Genomic DNA, 9,803 nt, shown 5'->3' with positions numbered 1-9,803 from the left:
CTACCCTATCGACTCAGACGCGTCTAGCCAACCACCATATTCGCCTATCGTCATATCCTCCCCTGGGATGCCTCATACCCCAGTGGGCACCCCTCCATTTACTCCACCCATAACCCACTCTAACAGTCCTGCGTCAGAACGTAACCCTGAAGAGTTGGCAGAATTGGCTCGACTGAACGAGCAGGAAGAATGGAGCCATTTTGGCGAGCCTCAATCAAGGCCAAGAGGAAAATCAAGTGATGCATTCCGAGCCACCTAACGCATCACTTGAGTTGGATGAAGCAGAGCAATACGCTATGATGCTAGAGGCAGAATTAGAAGAAGATGGAGAATTGGCCCAGACGCGTCTCAATCACACCAAACCGATGCGAATGAAGGGCCTTTAAAATCAAAGAGAGTGACAAGGAAAAGGAAATTAATATTGGAGGAAAAAGATGAGCAATCAACATCTAGTCCTGAGGAAGCAACGCATGGGAGTTGCTCAAGGCACGACGCACTAGATAAGGACTTGAAAGACTACCAGCCCACAAGGCAAGGGCGAAGGAAGACAGCTCTCCAAAGGGAATTGAAGAATGAATTGAGAGAACTGGCAAGGGAAGCCAAAGAGCACGCGACAGGAAAAAGCAAGGTAACCGACATGTTACCTAAGAAGACCTCGGGAAGAAAGCGTCCATTCAGTGATTTACTTGTAGAAAAGGGCTTCTTTCCTGAGCGCCACCCATTGCCTATATACATAACAGAAATAATAAATGCATTGGGGTGGAGTCAGTTCTGCGTTGAGCACATACGTATTTGACCCAACCTTGTCCGCATGTTCTACAAAAGCGAGTTTGACATGGAGAAGAACACAGCCTTTGTTGATGGGGTATTAGTGCGCTTCTCAGCTAAAAAGATCAACGAAATGTTCAACATCGATAGTAATCCGGACGCGGAAGGTAATCGCATCTTGGAGCAGCCAACACCAAGTCAATTGGAAGATGCGTTAAGGACGGTAGCCAAACCTGGAAGCAAGTGTCAAACATCTAGAAACGGAGCAAAGATGCTAGCCTCCAGGAACTTAACTCCAGACGCGAACCTATGGTACTACCTGATCAAAAGGAGCATCATGCCTACAACGCATGATGAAACACTTTCAAAGAAATGCGTCCCGGCTACCTATTGCATCATGCAATGCATCCCTTTAGACGTTGGAAGAATAATAAGGGATCAAATCAAGGCCATCAAGACCAAACCGTGAGGACAACTATACTTCCATGGCTGATCTGTGCATTGTGTGAACGTAGGGGCATCCCTCTGGGTGATGATCATGAAGAGATTGATGGTTTGATAGATATCAAGTTAGTAAGGCATCTACTTCACAGTTCACCGCATCAACCTGCCTTACCCACAAAAGAAGTGGCAACCAAACCTCGATCATCCAAACGCGCCCCCAAAAGAAGATGCGTCCAGATTGTTGAACACAACGATGAAGCTTCAGAGCATGAAGAGTATGAAGCAGAGCTTGAACTTATGGAAGAAGAAGTGCGCCCAAGCCTCAACCTTACTATCCATGACGTGTCATTGGCCCCGCCAGAAGGGAGTCCTGATCAAACGCACCAAGAACCAACTCATATGGATCAAGACATCCCTTATTCTTTTCCTTTGCCCCCACCAAGTCCAATTCCCAATTTCGTACCTCCTCCAATAATCTTTGAACCAACTGGTTTAGGATCGAGAAACGCAGCAAAATTTGAAGACCCAGTTGGAAGAAATGAAGAACCAACACCACCTCAAGGCAACGCTGATTTAGAAGAGTTGAAAACTTTTATCAGTGATCAGCTCAGATCACTGGCCGCATCCATCGAAGGTCTTCAGCAACAGAATTAGGTTCTAAGGGATTATCTAAGGCAGCAAACAAGACAGGTGCAAGACCAATTCGTTTATACAACGCAGTACATCAATCAGGTCTTGGTTGGGATGTTTGCTCTGCCTCCACTGCCTGACCATCTTAGAAACCCTCTATGCTTTATGGATGAAGACCCTGGAGAAGAACGCAAAGACGATGCGCCAGCACAATAGAGTTTTGGGTGTTAGGTTATTTCTATATTTTGATTTAATTGATGTTCTTTTGTATTTGCTTGACTTGTTTGTTTGCTTCATATGAATCTATGAAAATGAATGAGAAATTCCTATCATTTTGTTCCTTGCGTTTAACCTTAGCATACTTTATTTTTGTTCTTTAGATATTTTCTAAGTCTTATGCATTGCCTGACCTCAATGACATCAACTATATGAAATCTATAAGTATAGAGTTGGCGTTAGGAAAATCAACAAGGCCTGAACTTCTCTAAAAAGACTAAGTTTACTTTCTAACGCGTGCAAGCTTCAAGTCTTAAACTCCTTTCGGATCTCAAAGCCTTTTTTAAATTTTGTTTCTCTTTTAGCAATGAGGATTTAGCTCGTCTCCAAATTTGGGATCAGTATAGCTCATCTCCAAATTTGAGGATGAGGAAAATCCGAGTTAAGATGCATCAACCAAGTACATCATAAAGAAAAGGGAACAAAATAAGAAAAATGTTAAACGCAACTCCTCTGTCATTACTTCAAAAGAAAAACCTTAAAATGGCATGAGTTAAGTTGGAAAAGGAACTTAGCCGTAGTTGGATGTTCGCATGACACCCGTGGGGGCAAGCCAAAACGAAGTTAAGTCTCCTAGACCAACGTGTCCCATAGAACTCTATCTAGTTTGAAGAAAATATATCTTGAAATGCATGAATATTAGATATGAGTTTAGTTGTGAAAGGTTCTCACCCGTAGTTGGATGCTCGCATGACACCCGTGGGGGCAAGCCAAAACGAAAGTGGGATACCTGGAACAACGCATGGGTAAGTAAATTCATAATTTTTTTTCTTTTTATCCGGAATTTATCTTAAAAAGAACATCTAACGCATTGCTGGTTTAGATAAAACAAGAATGTTTTGAGACACGAAAGGAGTTGTTAATAAAATACCTGCTACATCTGAAACTGAATATTAGTCCTTTTAGAAAAGAGTCAATCTGAGTTGCATTCTCCAAACTCTTGTCTCAAACTTATGACTGAATATGATGAGAGGCGAACTCTGCACACCTAAGAAAAAGGAGATAACAAAGAATTATTTTGGAATACTTGAGGACAAGCATTGTTCATCTATCTGATGCAACGAAAGTCTGAATCTTTTGAAAAGTTCAAATTGTTTAAGGCCGAAGTTGAAAATGCTTTGGATAAATGAATAAAAACACTTTGATCAGATCGAGGCGGAGAATTTTTGGATTCTGAATTCCAGGACTATTTATTAGGACATGGAATCGTTTCCCAACTCTCAGCACCGGGTACACCTCAACAAAATGGTGTAGCAGAGAGGAGAAACATAACCTTGTTGGACATTGTTCGTTCGATGATGAGTTATGTTTCCTTACCGAACTCATTTTGTGGTTTCGTAGTGGGGACTGCAGTATACATTCTCAACTGTGTTCCTTCTAAGAGTGTAGCAAGAATACCTCTGGAGTTGTGGAACGGGCGTGAAGCTAGTTTACATCACTTCCACATATAGGGTTCTCAGCACATGTGCTTAAGGCAAATCCCAAGAAGTTGGAATCACCATTAAGGTTGTGCCTCTTTGTAGGCTACCCCAAAGGTACACGAGGAGGTTACTTTTACGATCCGTCCGAAATCAAGGTGTTTGTTTACACGAACGCTACTTTCCTGGAGGAGGATCATATCAGGGAGCACAGTCCACGTAGTAAAGTCGTGTTAAGTGAGCTTTCCAATGAAACTACTGAAGCTTCAACAAAAGTTGCTGAAGGATCTGATTCATCAACCATAATTGTCGATGATAGTTCATCTAATAAGTCGGTTCCACCTCAAGAGTTGAGGGAGCCTCGATGCAGTAGGAGGGTTATGAACCCGCCTAATCTCTATCTGGGTTTCACGAAAATCCTAGCTATGGTGACAAATGGCGATGTTGAGGATTCGTTGTTCTATAAAAAGGAAATGGAGGATGTTGACCGGGATGAATGGGTCAAAGCCATGAATCTCGAGATGAAGTCGATGTACTTTAATTCGGTATGGGATCTTGTAGATCAGCCTGATGGGGTAAGACCTATAGGTTGTAAATAAAAATTCGGGTTTCACACCTCCACTTGCATGTCTCCACATGAACGACTCAAGATCACATCGTTTATATTAAATACAAAGTGGACCGCATCCGATAGTATTTCCAGAAGCCTTATCCGTATACTATAGACCATTTGATTCACTCTTATGTCTCTACATAAAGTTCGAGTACTTATGTAATAGCCATGGATCTTAGTTTATTAGATTTAATTTTCACAAGAGTAATTTACATATTCAATAATAATTCTATTGAATAAATCTTGCTATCTTCTTTATTGCATATAGAATATGTTTAACTTTACAAACTACAAGTTTTAGGCATGCAACACAACATTAGTTTCTTTCGGATGCTCGTTTGAGCTTTCCCTAAGTGTGCACAACAAGTAAAAGCAGGAGGGAAATAGTCATCAAGGTGGATTTTTGTAACCAACTCAATTATACCTACATTATTTGATTTACATATTATATAGTTAAGGAAAGACGAATAATTATTAAACAACACAAATTAAAAAAAATGAAAAAAATAAACTATTTTAAAAAGAGTAATTAGGCCTAGTCCATACCCGACCAAGATCGAGGCCAGGTAAAAAATCAATGGCCTTTAAAAAAGAAAACTTGGTGACCTCCCCGGTCCTAGGCCACATTCCTTGAAGTCGGGTCCCTATCTGGTGAGGGTGAGACTGGGTCAAAAACCAGTGGCCTTTAAAAATGAAAACCCAATCCTCCCCAACCCCAAACCTCATTCCTTACTTGGCCAGGACCAGACCGGACCAAAATTTAGTAGCTTAAAAATGTTGTACCCGATCCCTACCCGGCCAAAGAGTGACCTGGGTCACCCCTACCTCGCCTGCCACCGGGCCACTATACTTAGCCTCGGTCCCTACCCGGCCAAAACGAGACTAGGCTACAGTTAAACCACACAACCTCCCTCTTTCTACCTGGTCCCTACTATTAGCTTTCAAAAAGAGCTATTATTTCTACCTTAATTCTGGCTCGTTATCGGATTTTACATGTTTATTTCTCTATTTTGTAGGTACTAAGCAATCATGAAGTGGAATTGGCGATTTGAGGCTAAACGAGATTAATCTGAAGCAATTAGGGGTTGATTTAAGCATCCAGGCCTCAAAAGAGTTGAGATTGCAAAATTGTCACGAGTAAAGTCAACTATCGAGTACCATTGAGCCAAATTCCACCAAGAAAACACGCATTGAGCACCGAGGAAGCGAGCTACGTGATAGGATACACAAGCATGCAATGGAAACAAACAGAATCAATAAGCACTCTAGTTACATTTAATTTGAGTTTTAAAACATGCATTTTTAGAAAATCATAAGTGGGTTTCATATTACATACCTTTTGATGAATTCTTCAAATTCCAAGTTGTTATTCACTCCAATTCAGCTCCAAATCAATCGTGAACTGCCAAGAGATATTCTCTACTATTCTCAGCCTTGAATTTGAGTGGTGGAACTCATATCTGAGTGAATTTGGTAAGTAAGTTTTGTGGGTTTTTGTTTAAGGAAGAAGGTGAATGAAGCAAAAACTTTTTTTCCAGCTGATTCACCTCTTTCTTTTTCAATTTCAGAGTGTTTTATCACTCTCAAGCATGCAAACCATCTCAGGACACTCCAAAGCCAACAACTGCTCAACAATTGAAGGTGGGATTTATTTGATTATATGGAGTTTACACCTCTTTCTTACTAAATGTGGGAAAAACTCACTAGTTTTTAAAAACTCAATTCTAATTTTGTATTTCAATTAATTCCAAATTAATTAAAATCTTGATTTAATTAGTTCATAATTTAATCAAATCAAAATCAATTTCTTAAATTGAATCTAAATTGGAATTAATTTGGATTTTATAATTAATTAAGCATATTTAATTAATTGATTTAATTTAATATCAAATATTAAATTAATCACACACTTAATTTTAAACATGAATCCTATTCATGTAATTGATATTTGAATCAACATTTAAATATTATTAACTCTCCAATTTCATTTAATTTCAACAAATTAAATGAACGCTATATCGAATATAATTAAGCAAACCCTAATTTAATTTTGAACTAATTTAAACTCAAAGTCCTAATTTCAATTTGAACATTTTTAAATTGAGATTCAATTTGAACAATTCAAATTGATATCATTCCAAATTTACTCAATTTAATAATTTAAGGTGTTCATGTTTTACGAGCTAGTAGAAAGACCTTATGAACCTACAAATCATGAGCTCCAACGATTAAGATTAATTGGCTAAACTCTTTAGACCGAATTAATCAGTATTCGTTAACTATCGAGTCAACACCACTATAGTTTGATAGTTGCACTCTCCTCACTGTAGGTATATTTATGTCCACATGATTTAACCATAACCAGTAAGTCGACCTTTCACAGGTTGTTCGTAATATCGACTGGGTCAATATGTTGTTTTACCCTCGATATTATGTCTAGTTTCCTAAGTTCCAACTAATCCTCTAATAAACAATTGGTTTATGATCCAATCACTAAACAGGGTCCCTCTCGAGCCAGTGAGAGGGTGGGACCCCTTGTTCAAGACCTAAATTCAATACTTAAGATAACAACATTTCTCCTATCCCTAAATTGGGTAGGCGTGAATTCCATTTTGCACCCTATGTTCCCAGCTATCTACTTGGTCTTACCCCTGAAATCGGAAGCTTATTAAGTCATCGCTGTTGAGCCCATCCTCACCTATGCAAATCTAAGGATAATACCAAATAAACAAGAGTTCATAGTTAGCTCAAGATTAAGATCGAGTTATCTAGGTCATCTAAGTGAAATAGTCAGTCTTAAACAGTAAACAACGTTAAAAAGTAAGAGTGACTTATTTCTTGGTCTGATCTTATGCAAACTCGTTGCATAGGACGCCTCCACTCCTCATGTCAATACTTGAACAAATCTGGATCACTTCGTTTGTAGTATCTTTTCAACAACTTGTAACAGCTACAGAGTAGGTCACATCCAATAGTGTTACCAGAATAAGGTGCCCAAGGTACTCAACCTTAATCATGTACTATAGACCGTTTTGGCTATTTACTCGAACTTGATCTATCTTTATGTCTCTACATAAAGTTCAAGTATTCATGTAATAGCCATAGATCTTAGTTTATTGCATTTAGACTCCATAAATGCAATTAATAGATTCAATACCTTTATTGAAGAAATGTTGAATAACATCTTTTATTGATAATAGAATATGTTTAATTTTACAAACTGCGAGTTTTAAGACATAAAACCCAACACAACGAGTATCGAGTAAGCAGCGAGTAACAAGTTTCTAGTAGAACACTCAGCGTTGCAATGCTCTTCACAAGCCTTGGTCCAACGCTCATTCGATGGAAGGCAGTAGCATCAAGTGCAGGGCAGCATTACAACACTGCCTCAAGCATCGTGACACTCCGAAATTGAATCATCATGAGCATTGCAACGCATCTCGATGCTCGAACCTCAACGCTATAAGGCAGTACACTCGGCGTCGCAACGCCTCTTCCAAGCGTTGCAACGCTATGAAGATTGATGAAAAATTGTTGAATGTGCAACGCAAGCAAGCATTGCAATGCTATTTCCTAGTGTCGCAATGTTGCGTGCAACTTATAAATATTGCATTGGTGTTCAACATTAGACATATAGAGAAAAAAAAGAGTTCAAGCAATCGCCTGACGCATTCTCTTTTGAATAGAGTTAATTCTGAGAGTTTAATTCAGTTTTGAGAGCCATTGAAGCCAAATTTCCGATCAATCATCGTCATAGTCAGTGTAACGACCCGACCCCCTAGGACTCAAGTTAGGCCGTTACTAAACACATGCATGCATGGAACTTAAAACAAAACCCTTTTATAGTGAAATAAATGCTAAATAAATAAGTTGTACTCAAAAGACGTTCATTAAATTCAGGTATTAAAAACAGACGATAGGGTACCCATAAATCATAAATGATAATATATAGGCCTGAAAACAAATCTTAATAGTAAGTTTCAAACATCAAATTGAAAGTTGAAAAACATTGAAAGAAATCTAAACATCATGAGCGAAAGCATAAAACTGGTCTCAGTGGCTCGACCACGAATTCTGTTTGTCAATCGCCGGTGCATCTCTACCTTTCCCTGAAATAACAACATGAGAAAGAAGTAAATAAAATACTCAGTAAGTAGCCCCACTTCTAGGGTAGGACTAGGCATCTATGTCCTCTAGATGCCTACCTCTAATGAAACATATAAACTTCTCTAATCCTCATGGGACACATATATACATGAAGAACTGATTTTTATCCTACTCTAGTAAGTCCTGTAGGACCCACAACCTCTGGTAGATCCCGAAGGAAACCACCACCTCTGATGAATCCTGAAGGAAACCACAACCTTTGGTGAATCCCGAAGGAAACCACAACCTCTGGTGAATCTCGAAGGAAACCACAACCTCTGGTTTATCTCGAAGGAAACACAACCTCTGGTGAATCTCGAAGGAAAACTAACCTCTGGTGAATCTCGAAGGAAACACAACCTCTGGTGAATCCCGAAGGAAACACAACATCTAGTAGGCATCTAACTAATCAGTGAAGACACTATCACAGTCTTAACATCACAAGTATCACAACATGGTTCTATAACATAGATACACATCTCAACCTCATAGTTCTACGGCATATATATACATCTCAACCTCATAGTTCTACGGCATACATATACATCTCAACATCATAGTTCTACAACATACATATACGTCTTAACATCCTCAGATCAAATACAACCTCATGGAATCAAATATCATCTCATGTTAGCATTCAAGTGCCTATGTGCACAATTAATCTTTCTGATCCTCATACAAATACATACACCGATTATACTATACTATCAGTCTATCATGCATTGTTTCGTCATAATATTCATCTATCATGCTAGTATACACCTAGTGTCTGGCTCAAGTAGTAAAATCAACCCAAGCAAATGGTCTCCACAAAACAAATCTTGAATTAAATTCCCTAACACAAAATTCAATACTAAATCTCAATCTTTGAAGCCAAAACTAAAACATACAAAATTTAATCTAACAATCTCCAAACCAATTGGTGTTCAAGAGTAACCACAAGAAACGCAAACCTTACCCAAAACACCTATCGAACAACCTTGAATCCGATGGAGGGCCGCTTCAACAATTCCCAACTCCAATCTAATGTCAAATAATACAACAAAGTTAACTTTCATTCCAAATTTAATGGGCATCCAAAAATCCTTCCAGAAATCCAACGAAAATATCCTACCCAAATCCAAGATTCCGGCGAAAACCCAAGGTTGAGCGTCGATTAGAATGACGATGTGGGTAGAAAAATGGCGGGTCGACAGATTGGCTGCAGGGAAAAGTGATCCGACGTATCTAGCAGCGGCGGTCGTTGGTGGGTTCACTCGCGGCCCGGCTAGAAGCGTAGGTCGACGGCTGAAGGGTTTCGCGTTGCTCGCGGACGGAACCGTTAGGTGAGATGTGCGGAGAAGATCGACTGAAGGGGGTGGGGTCAACGCGACGGCGAGCGGCATGGTCATGAAGCTGCATCGACGGCGACTGGAGGTCGGGTTTCGGTGAGGGTGCTAGAGAAAACGAAAACAGAGGGGGACTGGGGTCTCAGGCGGCGTGAGGAAGAAGAAGAAAAGGGTTTT

The 9,803-nt window shown here is 39.6% G+C and overlaps 1 long non-coding RNA gene across 1 annotated transcript; it reads right to left on the bottom strand.

Moving 5' to 3' along the window:
* Positions 1-8,019: 8,019 nt before the first annotated feature.
* On the bottom strand, positions 8,020-9,803 carry LOC120081666. Its single transcript, XR_005482922.1, has 3 exons — positions 9,413-9,803; positions 9,257-9,321; positions 8,020-8,258 (listed from the first exon to the last, which is right to left on the bottom strand). It is a non-coding gene; the product is annotated as an uncharacterized LOC120081666 (long non-coding RNA).

The sequence above is a fragment of the Benincasa hispida genome, chromosome 7 (genome assembly GCF_009727055.1).
Source record: "Benincasa hispida cultivar B227 chromosome 7, ASM972705v1, whole genome shotgun sequence".
NCBI classification, from domain to species: Eukaryota; Viridiplantae; Streptophyta; class Magnoliopsida; order Cucurbitales; family Cucurbitaceae; genus Benincasa; species Benincasa hispida.
The sequence above is the reverse complement of the archived record's forward strand: the minus strand, read 5'-3'. Positions and strand labels throughout refer to the sequence as shown.